Here is a 21,562-nt window from a genome sequence, read left to right as displayed (position 1 = left end):
CAAAGGAAAGGTCTAATCTACCTGGACTTCAGTAAAGCATTTGATACAGTTCCACACGGGAAATTATTAATTACAGTGGAGGAGATGGGGATTAATATGAGAATTGAAAGGTGGGTAAGAATTATAGAATATCAGGGTTGGAAGGGACCTCAGGAAGTCATCTAGTCCAACCCCCTGCTCAAAGCAGGACCAATCCCCAACTAAATCATCCCAGCCAGGGCTTTGTCAAGCCTGACCTTAAAAACTTCAAAGGAAGGAGATTCCACTACCTCCCTAGGTAACCCATTCCAGTGCTTCACACCTCCTAGTGAAAAAGTTTTTCCCAATATGCAACCTAGACCTCCCCCACTGCAACTTGAGACCATTACTCCTTGTTCTGGTAAACTGGTAAAGGAACTGGTTAAAGGAGAGACAACAGTTCTGGTCTCCCATGTTTAAGAAAGAAGAATTCAAACTGAAACAGGTGCAGAGAAGGGCTACTAGGATGATCAGAGGAATGGAGACCCTGCCTTATAAGAAGAGACTTAAGGAGGTTGGCTTTTTCAGCCTAACAAAATGAATGCTGACAGGAGATATGATTACTCTCTATAAATACATAAGAGGGATAAACACAAGGGAGGGAGAGGAGTTATTTGAGGCAATGGCCAATGTTGGCACAAGAACAAATGGATATAAACTAGCCAGCAATAAGTTTAGGCTAAAAATTAGACAATGGTTTCTAACCATCAGAGGAGTAAAGTTCTGGAACAGCCTTCCAAGGGAAGCAGTGGGGGCAAAAACCTAACCGGTTTCAATACTGAGCTTGATAAGTTTATGGAGGAGGTGGCAAGAGGAGGTTACCTACAATGGCATATGGCCCATCCTTGACTGCTATTAGCAAATATCTCCAGTGGCTGGAGATGGGACAGGCTCTGAGTTACCACAGAGAATTTCTTCTTTGGTGGGTCTCACTCACATGATCAAGGTCCAACTGATCACCATATTTGGGGTCAGGAAGGAATTTTTCCGCCACTCCAGATTGGCAGAGACCCTGTGGTTGATGGTCCCTTCTGCCCTGAATGTCCGTGAGTTGTGGGCAAGGTTCATGGAGTCTCCTGATACCATTTCCTTTTGTAGTAAGTGGCAAACTCCCAGTGATGTTCACTTAGAGTGTGCTAGGTTGCAGAACCTTTCTGCTTTCTACAGAATCTCTTACTGAGGGTCAGGGTGCACTTTTCCTTGCATCTTTTTATTTATGCACTCTCTATCTATGACCCCATGAAGACTCAGGAACGCCTTTGCAACCTCCTCCTGTGCTGACCAAGATAGTCATTTACCAGTCTAGGAGAAGAAAGAAGGTTGGATGGACAGGTTATTTGTGTCAGGAGGGGCAGGAGGCTATTTTCATTTACTTTTACCTTCAGTGCATACAGGCAGAATTCCTCTGGGCAGCATCCATGACTCATTGGTGTCTTTTGTGGAGCAGTGATTGCTATCTGTGGTTCTCTGCTCAGCGTCCCCTTCTGGTTCTTTTGTTTTGTCACTATGTCCTGCACTCCTGTTCCTATTTGTACTTGCTTTCCCCCCTGTAATTAAGTGATCCCCCTCTTTCTTTTAGTCCCTCCCCTCTGCTGAGGAGGGGGTCTTTATGGTCTGTGGATGGGCACCAAATAGGCCAGCAACTTTCAGGAACATTTGATTCATCAGAGGTGCTGAGCATCCAGAGCTCCCATTGACTTCACCTGAAATTCTGTGTGTTCTATGCTTCTGAAAATAAGGCACCTGATTCATTAAGAAAAAAATTTAAAGAAAGAATAATGAAAAAACATGTGACACACAGTACAAGGTAGCAGATGAAATATACTTTTCAATCAAGGCCATTCAAGCCACACAGTCCCCCCTCACTCTTTTTAAAAATAATATTTCTAATTATGTTTGCAATTTTCCAAAGAGAAACTCCATGTGTTGTTTCTCCAGCTGCTGCATGTTTCAACAGCGTGCTGTTGCATTGCAAGTCCTTTATCAAAATCCTCTGGGATGTGTAATGCACATCGCAATGAGCAGCTAAGGAGGATACAAATAATTATGACTTATGATGTGAACCCACTGTTACAAAAGTCAATCTCTCAGCAAATGCATCAATGTGACAGATGATGTACAGTAGCAATTTTATGTAAATGACTGGTCTGATTCTGCTGGGCAAAATTACTCTCTGGTGTAACTCCATTAAATCCTTTAGGGTTCCATTAGCAAGTCATGTCTGTGTGCGTAAGATTTGAAGCTTTGAGAGTCTTGCTCATTTGGAAGCCATGGGAACAATAGTGAGGCTGAAGTAATTTGATTCCCAATGTCAATGACATTTTCTTTTTCTACTAAAACAAAGCCACCTTAAATATTACCAACCATTGCATTCACATGTACATATAAAAATAGTTATTTACAAAAATCACAGCTATTTACACTGATAGATAAAGTTCTGAAAGCAATGACTCCTTGATCAGAAATCCATTGAAGGCGATGGATGGAAAGAGTCTCCTTGACTGTTATGGGGTCTGGACCAGGACCTACGTAAATTGATATACAGTAAGATAATTGAATGAGACTGAAGGGGACCTCTGCTTAAATTTTAAATCTATAAGTTAGATTTTTGTTTTTTAAAAGGGCTGCAGAAAACCTAACGAGAACAGAAATATTGGATTATATTTCATTCAATAAAAATAATGTATGATTTACCCTGCAGTGTAACGATACAGTATAAATGGTAAAAAAACAAATTTGATTTATAAAATTATTTCATTTTAATAACCTAGTGTTATTAGATATTACAATTGATGGATCCAAAAATCTTTTCATGTGGGGGTAAATTCCAAGGCACATGCAAACTATGGAGCTTAGTTGTTCCTCTAATAATGAACCGAATCAAAATGTCAGTTCTAAGCATCCCAAAACTTTGGATGTGGAGCTACATCCAGAACTCAACTTTACAACTCAGTACCATTTTCATGCACTAGTAGATACATTTCTAAAGTGAAACATCTTCAGATTTCAGGGTTGATTTTAAGTCCTCAAAATATAAACTTGCCCTTGACCAGTTTTCTTTCCAGGTTATGTTCAAAACCAGAAAGATGGCTATTTTCCACTTCCGATGCAGAGATCTCATGGAAAAGGCTTGTCCCTCAAGATTCTCGGTTTTCAAGATGGCAGAAATCTCACAAAATATATTAAGCTCATGGTATTGCAACCATTTGGGACTGACAAGATTTCAGCTTTGTCACACTCAATCTGAACTCTAGTTGTGATTCAGCCTCAAATTTGACCCACAAGCTTTAGTATCAGATCAGTACCTGTACACGGCCCTTCTCAGCCCATCTCTGCCGAACAAAGGTCATGTTCCTTTCAAATAAGCAGGAACAAGTCCAATACAAATATTTTTAAAATAACACCCCCTTTTTTCTTCAAATAAATGTGCCATTAAAACAAAAAAAAGACAATCACAGGGCTCCTGGGTTATTTGAAAAAAAAGGTCTTCTCAACGCTTTTGTAAACTGAAAGGGTGCCTTTATTTTGTGAATCCTCTGCCCTCCAGATGGTCTGCTGTGATGACATACACCTGTTCGGCGTCAGCTATTACCCATAGCGACATATGGCAGCTTGCATTAAGCGATCTGGGACTCTGGTCACCTGGGGTCTGTTTTCAAGTGGTGTGACAGCAGCTGTGAGAAACATGACAACTGGCAAAAAATTGCTGTTCCTCTCACCAGCAGAGAAATTTAGATGTCTTTAAACACCCAGGAGCTGTATCTAAACTTCAGCATGCCAACAGGAACACGGCACTGAGTAGCTTCTTCACGACAACCAGTATAATGCATCATGTTTGCAATATGAGGAAGTGGTATGGTATGGACAACACGGGATATTAAAGTAACAACATTTACAATGTATAGGCTAGGGATGACAGAATTGGCTTGGAGAATAAATAATGATTTTGTGGACCTCACTGCCCTAACCTAGAACATAATCTAAAATGAAGTCTTTTACAGGTTCTGAAATGTGCAGTTGACTTCTTTGCTTCTCCATAACTTCTTATTTTTGTCTTCCTCTTATTCCTGTGGGATGAATCATTTCTATGGTGATGGGATATGAGAAGGCACATTAGATAGATAGTTTTTGAGGCATCTGATGAAGTGAGTTCTAGCCCACGATAGCTTATGCCCAAATAAATCTGTTAGTCTCTAAGGTGCCACAAGGTCTTCTCGTTGTTTTTGCTGAAAAACTGAAGACAGTAGAGATGACAAAAATATCTATAGTCACAAAAAGTTAGTGAGTTTTGTTAAAATTGTGAAATATTTTTACCAGCTCCAGAAGAGAGAGCATTCTCATGAACTTTCCAACCTAAGCAGAGCAGGTAACACACGACACCTCAGAGAAAGGCTATTTCTTTGAGATTTTTTTGCTAAGTTTTGCAGACTCCAGAAGTCTCAATATGAACTTTTGAGGACACAAAGTTCAGATGTCTATCTCATCTTCCACATTTTCATGAACCAATCAAAACATGCCTTTTTTCCACTCTTACCTGATGTCTTATTATGTCCTATGCTTGTAACCAAGGAAATAGAACACGGCATTAAAATTAGAGACAGGTCTGAAGAGAACAACGGAATCCTCCTAACACAATTTTTGCCATGTTTGGATCCAGACCTAGCCCAGTCACTGTAGCTTGGGTCTGTATCTAACTGAAACTGCTGAGAAGATGCATTGAAGTTTAAAAAATGTAATCATACAGGGTTTGCAGTGCCAGTTCAGTACACCAATTTTACATCAGTGCAACTCAGGAGATATCAGTGGAGTGAAACAAACAGTCATAAAACTGGAAAAATGCAGTGGTGAATCAGGCCCTTAATATTGTTGCGGAAAGACAAGTTATGTGCCTTATCACAGAGTTCACTATGCTCTAGACAGTCATAGAATCATAGAGTATCAGGGTTGGAAGGGGCCTCAGGAGGTCATCTAGTCCAACCCCCTGCTCAAAGCAGGACCAATCCCCAATTTTTGCCCCAGATCCCTAAATGGCCCCCTCAAGGATTGAACTCACAATCCTGGGTTTGGCAGGCCAATGCTCAAACCACTGAGTCACTTCTTATGGCCCCATTTCAGCAAGGCACTTAAGAACATGCCGAACTACAAGTGAATGAATAGTTCCATTGAAGCCAGTTACATTACTCACAATACCAAAGTTCGGCATGTGACAAAGTCCCTTGCTAAAGCAGGGCCCTTACCCTCCTGTTTGGAGGTGTATCAGATCCTAAATTCACCTTCACTCTTTTTTCTGATTCTCACCCAAGGAATTCACTAGACCAGTGGCTCTCAACCATGGATCTGGGGCCGCCTGGGGGACCACAAACGGATTTCAGGAGGGCTGCCAAGCAGGGCCAGTGTTAGACTTGCCAGGTCCAGGGCAAAAAGCTGAAGCCCCATTGTGTGGGGCTGAAGCCCAAGGCTCCCAGGCCTGCCAACTGGGGCTGAAGCGAAAACCTGAGCAACTTAGCTTTGCAGGGACCCTTGTGGTGTGGGGCCCCAGGCAATTGCCCTGTTTGCTATCCCCTAACGCCAGCCCTGGCTTTTATTTGCAGAAAACCAGTTATTGTAGTACTGGTGGGTCATGGTGTTTTTATAGCATGTTGGACTGGCCTCAGAAAGAAAAAGATGGAGAACCCCTGCATTAGACAATCTCCCCATGGGCCTGATCATCTTAACCAGGTAAAAGTCCAATGGCGCAAGTACTAAGAAGTATAAGGCCTGGGGAAAGGTTTCCTATAAAAAAAAATGTCCAATAGAAACAGACCTCCCCCCCTCCAAAAGGATCATTTTCATTTTTTTCAATCTTTTCAATTCAAAACAATAAAAAGACCCACCTATGAAACATGAAAAAAAAATCTTTTCTTCTCCCCCCCACCCCCCTGGCCTTCTCTCCCTTTCTCCCCATTTTATAACTGGAAAAGGATGGGGGAAGAGAGAAGGGGGGGCAATGACAAATAATTTATCATGGGACATTTAAAAAAAATAAAATCCTATAAAAAGCTCTTTTAAAAAAACCACTTCTGGTTCAAAGTACTGCTCGTAGTAGGAAGATCCCCACCATCTAGTCATCCTATGAGCAAGATTCTGCTTTCAGTCACATGCAGGTAAATCCAGAGTAACATTGGTATTATGGATAGACACCCTGGTCTTGGTAGCTCATCACCATTGTATCAGAGGGCCATAAAATAAAGTCAGCAAATAATATTAACACTTTAAATGCTATTCAGAGAGAAGGCGTAAGAGATAATTTTTCAAAAAGAAAGACAACCGTGAGTAGGTTGAATTGTTTCTCTTTCTAACCAGTGTTCGAACTGGATGAAACTATTTTTAATGCAATATTCTCCAACCATCCGTGAACTTTACATTGGTGTGCTAATGAAATGATAAAAATCCTGCTGAGGCCATGATGGGTGTGACACAGTGCAACAGACTCCATTCTTACTTAGCATCTGGTAATTGATTAACTTCCGTGGAGGGCCATCCATTCAGGACTTTGAGTAGAGATGTTTTATTTTCCAAAGTTGGACGATAACCATGTGTTGAGTGTTAATTGCCCATGTTTGTGAAATGGTATCTGGGTTTAATTTCTGCTGGCTGTCAATGGGAGTCTTTGATCTGGCCCTGAATTTCTTTTTTTTTCACTTCACTTTAAGTGACTAGAGGCTACTGCTGTCACTGACTCTTCAATTTCTGATTTCACTTTGCCAAGATGTAAAAGATTTATTTACAAGAATTCTACCCAAATATGATCCTTAACTGCATCATTTTTTTCTTTCTCCCCTCAAGGTATTTACAGTGAGTGGTTGTAGAATTATTCTGAGGTAAAAGACCAGTGCAGGACAGGATGGCGCAGAGAATATGTGAAAGAACACATGTATTCCAGGAAAGAAGTTCAGCTTTAATAAGTAATTGCAGCTGGGGCTTTAATATACTTCTCTTCTTTTTGAATCAAAAAGAAATTCTTTGCAATATGTGTTAAAAATTATGGTTCAAATTTCTGATGATCAAGTTACATAGATTAAAGTAATGGATACCAGACTCTGCATCAACGCAGTTATAAATATGGATGAAATGAATGTACATTACACACTGTTATAAATCTGCGTGTTCAAGGAAAGGCATAAATCTCCAGCACCTTTTCCACCTCGGGATATGAAGTGTACGGCTACTTTTACAGTGTTTTTGATGAAATTATGAGTTGGAGCACTTTACTGGTTCTGAAAGACTTCTGGCTTTTTACAAGCACTTGTGTAGCATTTTAGTTACAAGGGCATAGCATTAAAACACACTAGGTAATGTGAGCTGGAGAGGGTCATGTGATTTTTCCAGACACGCACACAAACAGAGCTATCGTGCATTCAAAGACATTTATAACTACATACAATATTATAGGGTCTTTCTGCCCTTGCAAACATCTAAGTAAGTGTCTTTGCCCTATTTCCTTCTAGTGCCTGTAGATGCACAGCAAAAACAATGGCAAAGAGGATGCGGTACAGACTTAGGGTTAGAGAAAAGGGTTTGATTCTAATCTATGATAAACCACTCACTCAGTGCGTGCTACTAGGAAGAATCCTTTGAGCTCCTTCTGCTTGCTGGAGCCAGGGGAACATCAGTGGAAAAGGAGGGTTCAATCTAGTGAGCTGCTATTAGGTGGGTGTTGTATCTTTTATGGTATAAAAGCCATGACGAGCACCTCCTGTCACAGACTGAGAGCACTAAATGTTCATCACTTCACTGCAAGCTGAGAATGCTTGAGAACCCATTGCTGGAGGAGCTCAGCAGTTAATGGGACTGGATGTTCGATGGTGCACCAGGAGTCCCGAGTCCTGCTGCATAAATAAATTACAACTCCCAACCTCATTGTAACTACCGAAGAGAATGGGAATTTAGCTGCAAATAGACATCCTTCCTTGCCTGCCAATTAACCAAAAGTAGTAGAAAAAGTTCAGAGTATACAATGCAAAGAGATCACTGCAAAGGCTGTGGTAGTTGGATGCATCTCAAGGGCATGCCACACCAAACACAAGGTAAGCATTTTTTTCTATGATATACATAGAATGGGACCACAATACGGTATCCCCCTATTGCTTTCATTTGTACTCTAATTTCTTGCATGACTCAGTAGAAAATCTAGCAAAGAATCTACATGATTTTTTGGCCTGTGTGTGATACACAAGTCATTGTTAGAGAACATTGCCTGGGATAAAACAGACTCGGACAATCACCTGGATTATCTGTTGTGATTCTGATCTTCCAGCACAAACACAACTGTGCTTAAATGTACCAGACCCTGCCAGAACAACAAATGCAAAACCTGCAGACATATCTCCACTACTTCAATGATCAACACAGCACACCTTTGAAGAACCATGGGTCCTACACATGCCTATCACAACATGTGATGGACCTCATCCAGTGCACTAAATACCCCAATAACAACTATGTGGGTGAAACTAGACAATCACTCTGCTCTCAAATGAACTCACAGGAAAATGACAAAAAACAAAACACCACATCACCTGTGGGGAAACACTTCTCACAAAGTGATCACTCTATATCTGACCTCTCAGTCCTCATCCTTAAAGGAAACCTGCACAACACTTTCAAAAGGCAAGTCTTTGAGCTTAAAATCATAACGTTGCTAGGCCCTAAAAATCATGGTCTTAATAAAGACATTGCTTTTATGGTTTATTACAACAATCTGTAACCCACTAACCCCGCCCTTTTTGTCCTCCGTCTACAGGGGTATAAACAGGCCACATCAGCTTGAATGGCCCCTTAGAATATGTGCTAACAACTTATGCCAAACTATCTGTTCAATCTTGTATTTAACTGTGACACTCTTCGTACCTTTCCCAGTCCTGAAGAAGAGCTCTGTGTAGCTCGACAGCTGGTCTCTCTCACCAACAGAAGTTGGTCTAATAAAAGATATTACCTCACCGACCTTGTCTTTCAAAGGTAACAAAAGCTCTAATCATGAGAAAGTTCTGTGGAGAGCAATTAAGGGACTCATTACTGTGCCTGGCCGCTAGTCTAAGGCACTGTTAACTAGCAATGTGTGTAAATGTAGCTCCAGCCATGAAAGGAGCCATTGGCTGAAAACTGACCGTCTATTCAAGCTGGGAGATCTGGCAAACACCCTCCAATAGCCAGGGATGCAGTGAGATCTTTGTGGTAGGCCTTTCTTGTCAGGAAGAGGCCTGTGGATTTCACTGACAGGAGAAATTAAATCTTAAAGGTCAATTTACACATAGGCAAATAATTTAAACGACATTAAGGTTTCTCTACACTTACAGTGCTGCAGAGGCACTGTTGAGGTGCTTAGTGAAGATCCTGCCTTGCCGATGGGCATTTCTCCTGTGCTGAATCTCCCTGAGAGGCAGGAGCTGTGTTGAATGAGCAGCCCTCCCGTCAACAAAGCACCGTCTACACCGGGGGGTTAGGCTGATATAACTGCGTTGCTCTACAGTGTGGATTTTCCTCACACCCTGCGTCTGTAGTTATATCAACGTAAGCTTGTCATGTGGACCAAGCCTCAGTATTAAATCTTAGATTGGCTTCCTTTTCAAACACTTTTTGGACTTTTTTCCTTATCAACATTGCTGCTGATCTGATATATTTTTGCCACAGTGGGGGGTAGTGGTGCAAGGAGACTCCCTCCTATACACACACAGGTTTTGTAGGACCTACACAAAGGCCAGTCATGACAGTAGTCCCTGCAAGAAGGGACTTCTCAGTTCTTGCTCCCTCTGGGGAGCAAACAGTTCAAAAAAAGAGGCAGGGAGGAGTCAAAATTCCATGGCCCGTCCCCTCTTCTCCACACATACTTCTGGATCAGGTCTGGTGCACCAGGAGGAGCAAATCCACAGCAGCCTAAGTGGATGCTGCAAAGCGTGCACCCCCACGTGTGCCAGTCAGCCTTCAGGAGGCACCATCTCTCCCGTTCTTCCAAAGGGGTAGAGCTGTTTTACACTGGCCCTTATTCAGGGCGCGGCACAACCCAGCCCTTTGTGGACGCCTGAGGCTGTCTTTTTGTCACAGCTGCGCTGGGAATCATGGAGTAGGTCAATGGGATAGTAACAGCTGAACCAGTTTCAATGAGATCAGAGCTGCCAAGCTAAAGAGGAATCTGTGCAGCACAGAGGCAGAAAACCAGGGCTGATGAGGAGGTAGCCACGGTTCTCTCCTCTTCTGTTGCTGCTAAATTCACGCTCAACCAGCAGTAGCTGGACAGAGCCAGATTCTCAAGTGGTGTAAATAAGCGGAGTTCCATTAAAATCAATGGGCCAGTTTCACCTGCTGAGGATTTGGCCCTTAAATGTTTTCAGATGGTTCACAAGTATTAGGTAAATGTTATTAAAAGGCTGTAAATAGCTGTATTACAAATAAAGGGGAATGTGTTTCAAATAATGTGATGCCCAAGACATTAGGAATTTTTAAAATTGTAAATTTATCCCTTCCCCCCATGCTTCCCCATAACCAGATTATTCTGTTTCCTATAATTATGGTGCCCTGACAAACCACTCGCCCTAATTCTGCAGCACACCCAGAGGACAGGGGGGAGGGATAGCTCAGTGGTTTGAGCATTGGCCTGCTAAACCCAGGGTTGTGAGTTCAATCCTTGAGGGGGCCATTTAGGGATCTGGGGCAAAAATTGAGGATTGGTTCTGCTTTGAGCAGGGTGTTGGACTAGATGACCTCCTGAGGTCCCTTCCAATCCCGATATTCTATGACAGAGTAAATCACAGAAAGAGGAAAAAATGGGAGAAAGGGTGGGTCAGTTACACAAGGCACAAAGACAGAGCCCAGCAACCAGTCAAGGCCAGGCCCTGCGCCGACAGAAAACAGCAAGAAGCTCCGGCTTTGATTCACAAAGGCTAATTCAGCCATGAAGGCCCTGCGCATTAGTGCCCTAATGGGTCCCCTAGGAGTGTAGGGAGCAGAGAAGCCACCCGGCTGTGGATCCCAGGCCCTGCCTCATCCACCATCCCGCGGCATGCTGACATGCAGTGGACCCCTGCAGAGCGTAGTGCTGTGCCCAGATGTGCATTGCTCCTTGGAGCCCTGCATTTCCCTTGCACAGCAGAACTGCAGAGTTCACGTCTAGACCAAAAGCGGAACAGCTCCCGTATCTTGGGGCGGGGGGGGCGTTGGAACCTGCAGCTTTGGTCTGGGCCCATCTATCATTTCCTCTGCTCATTTCTCTAGTGACTGAGGCCATGTGCACACTACAAGCTTACAGCTGCACAGTTGTACCGATATGGTTCTGCTGCTGTAAGAGCGCCCGGGTAACCATGTTATGCTGACAGGAGAGAGCTCTCCCATCGGTGTCATAAAATCAGCTCAACAAGCGACTGTAGCTATGCTGGTGGGACAGCGTCTCCTGCCAACATAGCGCTGGGCACACAAGTGCTTATGCCGACAAAACTTACGTTGCTCAGGGGGTGTTTTTTTCACACCCCTGAGCGACGAAAGTTTTGCCAACATAAGTGCCAGTGTAAACATGGCCTTTCATCAGTTCTGAAAGTCTCCAGTCTCTCTCTCTCTTTCTCTCTCTCGCTCTCTCTCTCACACACACACACTTATTCCTTTTCTAATGAACAGTTCCTTTGTCTCAGACTATGTCCCTGATCCACACACTCCTGAAGTCAATGGGAAACTTCCCATTGATGCTACAGGAATTGGATTGGCCCAAAAGGCAACAGATAGACCCTCCTGCTGGGAAGACACAGTAAAATAGCCACCCTCAGCGCTCTCTATTCACCCCAAATTCACCTCTGCGGTTTGCATTGTCTTCAGAGGCTGTTAGCCTTTGGTGCCGAGCAGCATGGAAACAGCTGAGGATCTGAGATTTCTGCTTGAAGTTCAATTCACGCATTCAGCCTAATCTATCAAAAGGAGATCGATAGAAAGGCATGTCTGCAGGAAATTCATAAAGAGGCTTGGCTAAAGGAAACGGGCTGACTCCCATCTCTTTCAAACTCACTAACTCCTGAACTTTCATGTGGTTGCTCCTGATTTAGGTGTAAGGAAGAGCAGAATTAGGCCACAAGTTTCTCCTGACCATACACAGAATTTAAGAGAAAATAAATTTCATGAGTATATTTGTAGCCTTAACTGATTAAAGGGGATCACAATAGCCCACTATATACTTCGCCCTGAATAACCGTCTTCAACAAAACGACAGCAGCTCAGCATTTACCGGCCAGATGACCTAGGCATATGAAGGGCCAAATTTTCACAAACAATCAGAACCCATATGTGGTGTTTAGATGCTGCTTGTAATAATTAGAACGGGGAGCACTGGCTGTTGGGAGTCTGAAAGGACAGGAAACAGGAAGGGGGGAGGGGAAGTTGAGGAGGTGGAGTGACAGCTACTGAGGGTTCAGCAGCAGCTTGGTAAAGAGGTTTCCACTTTAAAAATAAAGTCCTGTGTGAAGCTTGTTAGCACCTTGCCTGGCTGATACAACATTTTGGTGACGAGGATGGATCTTCTGCCTCTGAACCCAACTGCACCCTTTCTGCAAAGCCCAGGTGAGCCTCCAATTGCTTTTACTGCCTGGATCCATATGTTTGAGACTTATCTGCTTGCAATCAGTGCTACAGAGATTTCTGAAGTAAGAAAGCGTGCTCTGCTAATCCACTGCCTTGGAGCAGAAGGGCAGCGTATATTTTACACTTTTCCCCTTGCAGATGATAAATATGAGACTGCACTCACTGCATTAAAGAACTTTTTTGTGCCAAAAGTGAATGTAGTAGCTAATCGCTACAGATTTCGCCAGCGTGAGCAGAAACCAGGGGAAACAATAATGCAGTATATTGCTTCCCTGAGGAGTCTGATTGTAATTTGTGACTTTGGGAATGTGGCAGATGAGATGATTACAGACCAGTTCATTGAGAAAACAACCATGCTTCGTGTAAGAGAACACTTACTTCTAGAACCACAACTTACACTAGCAAAAGCAATAACCATTGCTACTCAGATTGGGTCAGCTACAGCTGAAGCCAAAATAATGAGCATGGATACAGGAGGCACAGTCCAGGCTGTGACTCCTTTGCAGAAAAGTTCACTATCGCTGCAGACACACACTTGCAAGAAAAAAACAGTTGAACAGAACCAAGCAAAGTCTAAGGCTTTCACAGACAAGTGGTGGGATGCTCAGGAACCAAAGTTTGAGTGTGATTCCTTCGTTAGAATACGAAAACCTGGAATTTTACTCAAAGGGGACCATAAATTCACAGCTCCTCTTAAAATCATAGAGAAGAAGGGACCTTACACCTATCGACTTTCTGATGGGCGGGTATGGCATGCTTCTTATCTTGCACCTGCCTATGCACCAAGAGGAGATTATGCCAACACCCAGCCTGCATGGGATGACTTCACCGTAGTATCAACACAACAAGACATTGCACTGGAACCGGGGCTTGAGAGACGGCCTGTCAGACCCAGACGGCCACCTGTCTGGACTAGAGACTAGGTTATGTAGTATCTCCAGCGTTTTCAGTGTAATATTTCTGCCAACAGTATAGTGTCTTGTTTCATATCTGTTCCTGTGGCTAGAACAATAATGTTTATTTTAACTGGGAGAGTTTCTTAAGAGAGGAGGGAATGTGGTGTTTAGATGCTGCTTGTAATTATTAGAACTGGGAGCACTGGCTGTTGGAGTCTGAAAGGACAGGAAACAGGAAGGCGGGGGGAGGAGTTGAGAGGCTGGGAGAGAGAACCGAGGGTGCAGCAGCAACTTGGTAAAGAGGTTTCCACTTTGAAAATAAAGCCCTGTTGAAGCTTGTTAGTACCTTGCCTGGTGACACAACACCATATTTGGACCAAGATCTTCAATGGAGCTAAGCTTGCATTGAAGGCATGTAAATGAAGTAGTCTGATTTTCCGAAGTGCTCTGCACCCATTGAAAGATAGAGTGTGCTGGGCATGCTTTGAAAAAGCAGTTTCACTTCATTTAGGTGCGTAAAGAGGAGGGGCTGGGTGCTGATCTCTTTGACAATCTGGCCACAAGAGTTTACATTGTCTCATACCGTTGACCACATTGCGGAGAAAGCTCCCGCTCCAGCTCTACGGGTATGTCTACACTACGGAATAAGGTCGAATTTATAGAAGTCGGTTTTTTAGAAATCGGTTTTATAAATTCGAGTGTGTGTGTCCCCACAGAAAATGCTCTAAGTGCATTAAGTGCATTAACTCGGCAGAGCGCTTCCACAGTACCGAGGCAAGCGTCGACTTCCGGAGCGTTGCACTGTGGGTAGCTATCCCACAGTTCCCGCAGTCTCCGCTGCCCATTGGAATTCTGGGTTGAGATCCCAATGCCTGATGGGGCTAAAACATTGTCGCGGGTGGTTCTGGGTACATATCGTCAGCCTCCCGTTCCCTCCCTCCCCCCGTGAAAGCAAGGGCAGACAATCATTTCGCGCCTTTTTTCCTGAGTTACCTGTGCAGACGCCATACCATGGCAAGCATGGAGCCCGCTCAGGTAACCGTCACCCTATGTCTCCTGGGTGCTGGCAGACGCGGTACGGCATTGCTACACAGTAGCAGCAACCCCTTGCCTTGTGGCAGCAGACGGTACAGTACGACTGGTAGCCGTCATCGTCATGTCTGAGGTGCTCCTGGTCGCCTCTGTGAGGTCGATCAGGAGCGCCTGGGCAGACATGGGCACAGGGACTAAATTTGGAGTGACTTGACCAGGTCATTCTCTTTAGTCCTGCAGTCAGTCCTGTTGAACCGTCTTATGGTGAGCGGGCAGGCGATACGGACTGCTAGCAGTCGTGCTGTACCATCTTCTGCCGAGCAGTCATGAGATGTGGATGGCATGCAGTCCTTCTGCACCGTCTGCTGCCAGCCAAAGATGTAAAAGATAGATGGAGTGGGTCAAAACAAGAAATAGACCAGATTTGTTTTGTACTCATTTGCTTCCCCCCCCTCCCCTGTCTAGGGGACTCATTCTTCTAGATCACACTGCAGTCAAGGTGCAGCGAGGTAAATCTAGCCATGTATCAATCAGAGGCCAGGCTAACCTTCTTGCTCCAATAAGGACAATAACTTAGGTGCACCATTTCTTATTGGAACCCTCTGTGAAGTCCTGCCTGAAATACTCCTTGATGTAAAGCCACCCCCTTTGTTGATTTTAGCTCCCTGAAGCCAACCCTGTAAGCGCCCCTCCCAGCGTCAGAGCAATGGCAAACAATCGGGCATCTGAGAGTGCTGTCCAGAGCAGTCACAATGGAGCGCTCTGATGGGGCTAAAACATTGTCGCGGGTGGTTCTGGGTACTTGTTGTCAGGCCCCCGTTCCCTCCCTCCCTCCGTGAAAGCAAGGGCAGACAATCATTTCGCGCCTTTTTTCCTGAGTTACCTGTGCAGACGCCATACCACAGCAAGCATGGAGCCCGCTCAGGTAACCGTCACCCTATGTCTCCTGGGTGCTGGCAGACGCGGTACGGCTTTGCTGCACAGTAGCAGCAACCCCTTGCCTTCTGGCAGCAGACGGTGCAATACGATTGGTAGTCGTCCTCATCGTGTCCGAGGTGCTCCTGGCCGCGTCGGCTGGGAGCGCCTGGGCAGACATGGGCGCAGGGACTAAATTTGGAGTGACTTGACCAGGTCATTCTCTTTAGTCCTGCAGTCAGTCCTATTGAACCGTCTTATGGTGAGCAGGCAGGCGATACGGACTGCTAGCAGTCGTACTGTACCATCTTCTGCCAGGCAGGCAAGAGATGAGGATTGCTAGCAGTCGTATTGCACCATCTTCTGCCAGGCAGGCAAGAGATGGGGATGGCTAGCAGGCGTACTGTACCATCTTCTGCCGAGCAGCCATGAGATGTGGATGGCATGCAGTCCTTCTGCACCGTCTGCTGCCAGCCAAAGATGTAAAAGATAGATGGAGTGGGTCAAAACAAGAAATAGACCAGATTTGTTTTGTACTCATTTGCCTCCTCCCCTGTCTAGGGGACTCATTCCTCTAGGTCACACTGCAGTCACTCACAGAGAAGGTGCAGCGAGGTAAATCTAGCCATGTATCAATCAGAGGCCAGGCTAACCTCCTTGTTCCAATAACAACGATAACTTAGGTGCACCATTTCTTATTGGAACCCTCCGTGCAGTCCTGCCTGAAATACTCCTTGATGTACAGGCACCCCCTTTGTTGATTTTAGCTTCCTGAAGCCAACCCTGTAAGCCGTGTCGTCAGTCGCCCCTCCCTCCGTCAGAGCAACGGCAGACAATCGTTCCGCGCCTTTTTTCTGTGCGGACGCCATACCACGGCAAGCATGGAGCCCGCTCAGCTCACTTTGGCAATTAGGAGCACATTAACCACCACACGCATTATTCAGCAGTATATGCAGCACCAGAACATGGCAACGCGATACCGGGCGAGGAGGCGACGTCAGCGCGGTCCCGTGAGTGATCAGGACATGGACACAGATTTCTCTGAAAGCATGGGCCCTGACAATGCATGCATCATGGTGCTAATGGGGCAGGTTCATGCTGTGGAACGCCGATTCTGGGCTCGGGAAACAAGCACAGACTGGTGGGACCGCATAGTGTTGCAGGTCTGGGACGATTCCCAGTGGCTACGAAACTTTCGCATGCGTAAGGGCACTTTCATGGAACTTTGTGACTTGCTTTCCCCTGTCCTGAAGCGCATGAATACCAAGATGAGAGCAGCCCTCACAGTTGAGAAGCGAGTGGCGATAGCCCTGTGGAAGCTTGCAACGCCAGACAGCTACCGGTCAGTTGGGAATCAATTTGGAGTGGGCAAATCTACTGTGGGGGCTGCTGTGATGCAAGTAGCCCACGCAATCAAAGATCTGCTGATATCAAGGGTAGTGACCCTGGGAAATGTGCAGGTCATAGTGGATGGCTTTGCTGCAATGGGATTCCCTAACTGTGGTGGGGCTATAGACGGAACCCATATCCCTATCTTGGCACCGGAGCACCAAGCCGCCGAGTACATAAACCGCAAGGGGTACTTTTCGATAGTGCTGCAAGCTCTGGTGGATCACAAGGGACGTTTCACCAACATCAACGTGGGATGGCCGGGAAAGGTGCATGATGCTCGCATCTTCAGGAACTCTGGTCTGTTTCAAAAGCTGCAGGAAGGGACTTTATTCCCAGACCAGAAAATAACTGTTGGGGATGTTGAAATGCCTATATGAATCCTTGGGGACCCAGCCTACCCCTTAATGCCATGGCTCATGAAGCCGTACACAGGCAGCCTGGACAGTGGTCAGGAGCTGTTCAACTACAGGCTGAGCAAGTGCAGAATGGTGGTAGAATGTGCATTTGGACGTTTAAAGGCGCGCTGGCGCAGTTTATTGACTCGCTTAGACCTCAGCGAAACCAATATTCCCACTGTTATTACTGCTTGCTGTGTGCTCCACAATATCTGTGAGAGTAAGGGGGAGACGTTTATGGCGGGGTGGGAGGTTGAGGCAAATCGCCTAGCTGCTGGTTACGCGCAGCCAGACACCAGGGCGGTTAGAAGAGCACAGGAGGGCGCGGTACGCATCAGAGAAGCTTTGAAAAACAGTTTTATGACTGGCCAGGCTACGGTGTGAAAGTTCTGTTTGTTTCTCCTTGATGAACCCCCCCACCCCTTGGTTCACTCTACTTCCCTGTAAGCTAACCACCCTCCCCTCCTCCCTTTAATCATTGCTTGCAGAGCCAATAAAGTCATTGCTGCTTCACAGTCATGCATTCGTTATTCATTCATCACACAAATAGGGGGATGACTACCAAGGTATCCCAGGAGGGGTGGTGGAGGAGGGAAGGAAAATGCCACACAGCACTTTAAGCACAGCACTTTAAAAGTTTACAACTTTAAAATTTATTGAATGTCAGCCTTCTTTTTTTTGGGCAATCCTCTGTGGGGGAGTGGCTGGTTGGCCGGAGGCCTCCCCACCGCGTTCTTGGGCGTCTGGGTGTGGAGGCTATGGAACTTGGGGAGGAGGGCGGTTGGTTACAGAGGGGCTGCAGTGGCAGTCTGTGCTCCAGCTGCCTTTGCTGCAGCTCAACCATACACTGGAGCATACTGGTTTGGTCCTGCAGCAGCCTCAGCATTGAATCCTGCCTCCTCTCATCACGCTGCCGCCACCTTTGAGCTTCAGCCCTGTCTTCAGCCCGCCACTTACTCTCTTCAGCCCGCCACTTACTCTCTTCAGCCCTCCACCTCTCCTCCCGGTCATTTTGTGCTTTCCTGCACTCTGACATTATTTGCCTCCACGCATTCGTCTGTGCTCTGTCAGTGTGGGAGGACAGCATGAGCTCGGAGAACATTTCATCGCGAGTGCGTTTTTTTTTCTTTCTAAGCTTCACTAGCCTCTGGGAAGGAGAAGATCCTGTGATCATTGAAACACATGCAGCTGGTGGAGAAAAAAAAAGGGACAGCGGTATTTAAAAAGACACATTTTATAAAACAGTGGCTACACTCTTTCAGGGTAAACCTTGCTGTTAACATTACATACATAGCACATGTGCTTTCGTTACAAGGTCGCATTTTGCCTCCTCCCACCGCGTGATTTTGGTTGAATGCCAGCAAACATACACTGCAATGCTTTGTTCTACAGTGATTCCCCAGTACGTGTTGCTGGCCTGGAGTGGTAAAGTGTCCTACCATGAAGGACGAAATAAGGCTGCTCTCCCCAGAAACCTTTTGCAAAGGCAGAACCGCAAATGCCAGGGCAAAGTAATCCTTTCACATGCTTGCTTTTAAACCATGTATAGCATTTTAAAAGGTACACTCACCAGAGGTCCCTTCTCCGCCTGCTGAGTCCAGGAGGCAGCCTTGGGTGGGTTCGGGGGGTACTGGCTCCAGGTCTAGGGTGAGAAACAGTTCCTGGCTGTCGGGAAAACCGGTTTCTCCGCTTGCTTGCTGTGAGCTATCTACAACCTCCTCATCATCATCTTCTTCGTCCCCAAAACCTACTTCTGTATTGCCTCCATCTCCATTGAAGGAGTCAAACAACACGGCTGGGGTAGTGGTGGCTGAACCCCCTAAAATGGCATGCAGCTCATCATAGAAGCGGCATGTTTGGGGCTCTGACCCAGAGCGGCTGTTCGCCTCTCTGGTTTTCTGGTAGGCTTGCCTCAGCTCCTTCAGTTTCACGCGGCACTGCTTCGGGTCCCTGTTATGGCCTCTGTCCTTCATGCCCTGGGAGATTTTCAGAAAGGTTTTGGCATTTCGAAAACTGGAACGGAGTTCTGATAGCACAGATTCCTCTCTCCAAACAGCGATCAGATCCCGTACCTCCCGTTCAGTCCATGCTGGAGCTCTTTTGCGATTCTGGGACTCCATCATGGTCACCTCTGCTGATGAGCTCTGCATGGTCACCTGCAGCTTGCCACGCTGGCCAAACAGGAAATGAGATTCAAAAGTTCGCGGTTCTTTTCCTGTCTACCTGGCCAGTGCATCTGAGTTGAGAGCGCTGTCCAGAGCGGTCAGAATGGAGCACTCTGGGATAGCTCCCGGAGGCCAATACCATCGAATTGTGTCCACAGTACCCCAAATTCGAGCCGGCAACGTCGATTTAAGCGCTAATCCACTTGTCAGGGGTGGAGTAAGGAAATCGATTTTAAGAGCCCTTTAAGTCGAAATAAAGGGCTTCATTGTGTGGACGGGTGCAGGTTTAAATCGATTTAACGCTGCTAAATTCGACCTAAAGTCCTAGTGTAGACCAGGGCTATGTCTTTGTCAGATGCCAGCAGTGCAGCAACCCTTGTGGATGGGCAGTGCTGGGCAGCTGAAAGACTCGGCAACAGCTGGGTGTTAGAGGGTTTCTTCCGTCTAATCTTGATGGTGGCAGTTTGTTAGGGTTCCTGTCTCATCTGTGGTGCTACCGTAGCACTTTTCAAGGCTGGGACAAAGTCAGCCTGTGGATGAGATGTTTCATCCTTGATTATGCACTGCTTTTGCAACTAGTGCCTGGAGGTAAAAAATTCACTCCTCTTCCTTCAGAATTACTATCAAGCCTCCCAGCTGCACTAAAAACAAAAATTGCTCTTAAAATGAAAGTTGATTTTTATTGTTTCAGTCATTTCCTTAAGAATGTGATGAGCATCTGCTCTGGGTGGTCATGGTCAGTCCTTCATATAGTTGATGAACTCTGAGTCTCCAGGGAAATAAAAATATACCAGGCACATGTCACTGGTACATTTTATATGCATGTACTTGACAGGAAGAGGAAGGATGTCCAAGTGATTCCAATGCTAACCTGGGACTCAGAAGACCCAGGTTTAATTCTCTGCTCTACCACAGACTTCTTGTGTGACCTTGGGCAAGTCTCCCTGTGCCTCAGTTCCCCGTTGTGTAATGAGGATACTTCCCACAGTTGCCAACTTTCACATGGTAAATAAGCAGCCTGACTTTCACAATAAACCAAAAATCAAGCGAATCCCATTTCAAAACAAGGCCAAAACAAGCCAATCCCTAAGAACCCCAACACTCTGTGTGATTAGATCCTCCCATCCTGTAGTCTGGGACAGGGGTGGGCCCCCTGACTCTCTCCCCTGCTTCCCAGGAGCCAATCAAAAAAAGAAGCTACTTGCCAACAAGCAAGTCAATAAAGCCCAAAACAAGCCCAATTTCTGCATTTTTTTCACAGGTTTGGTATGTCTGCCTGTGAGATGGGTGTTGAAGATAAAAAGGATTATTAGATTGTGAGGTGCTCAGATACCATAGTAACAGGGGCCTCAGATATAATGTGTTCTGTCTTTATGCCTTGGTAGAGCATTTTTAATTAGATGTACTTCAGTTCTTTCATTGCTTGCTGATGCTTTCACCTGGGAAACACAGTTTGCACTAGTCCTGCAAATATCCACCATTCTTTGCAAAGCTGAGTCCATATTTTTGTAGATTCATAGGTTCCAAGGTCAGAAGGAACCACTGTGATCAGTCTGACTCCCTGCACCACACAGGCCATAGAACTTCCCCAAAATAATCCCTAGAGCAGATCTTTTCGGAAAACATCCAGTCTTGATTTTAAAATTTCCAGTGATGGAGAATCCACCATGACCCTTGGTAAATTGTTCCAATGGCTAATTACCCTCACGGTTAAAAATTTATACCTTGTTTAATAATTTATGCCTTATTTCTTGCAACAACCTTGCTTTCACCTGTTTATCAGGTATACCACAACTAATTCAGTTTCCAAATAGCCCATCTGTTAACTGTTCAAATTCACATGACTTAACTTTATCCTATAGGCCTCTGACATAACGGACAATAATCTTACCTGGAAACTGTAAGGAAAGAAAACCACCTTCGCCAAGTGAAGTTCTTGGATGGATCAAAGTGCTCTTGAAATTTCTGAATGACTTTGGTCTAGCAGTTTGTAGTTCCCCTCAGGCTTCCAATGCATAGCAGATCTCCAGTATTACTAAGCCAGTTAAATATAGCAGCATGAAGAATTTCACCCACTCTTCAGTACCAATTGCTTCTAGGAAGATCAGAAAATGCTGCAATCACCAATGAGAGATTTTCCTTCAGAGCAAGGGAT

This window comes from Caretta caretta, chromosome 5, assembly GCF_965140235.1.
Source record: "Caretta caretta isolate rCarCar2 chromosome 5, rCarCar1.hap1, whole genome shotgun sequence".
NCBI lineage: Eukaryota > Metazoa > Chordata > Testudines > Cheloniidae > Caretta > Caretta caretta.
This window is presented reverse-complemented; position numbering follows the sequence as displayed.